Here is a 206-nt window from a genome sequence, read left to right on the forward strand (position 1 = left end):
CTCCTACTCCCTATTGATGAATCCTTCCCTTAATTGACCGGAAAACTATATAATTGACCTGAAAGGAAACCCAACAAACCACAGGAGATCAAGAGACGCCGAGAGATGGACACTGTGCTCCCTATGGCCAAGCGCTCTAATGCACCATGTAAGGGTGGGACAGTCCCTTGAGACGTTGCTTTTGCTCCCAGTCTCTACTTTATTTA

This window comes from Penaeus monodon, chromosome 30, assembly GCF_015228065.2.
Source record: "Penaeus monodon isolate SGIC_2016 chromosome 30, NSTDA_Pmon_1, whole genome shotgun sequence".
Classification (NCBI taxonomy): domain Eukaryota; kingdom Metazoa; phylum Arthropoda; class Malacostraca; order Decapoda; family Penaeidae; genus Penaeus; species Penaeus monodon.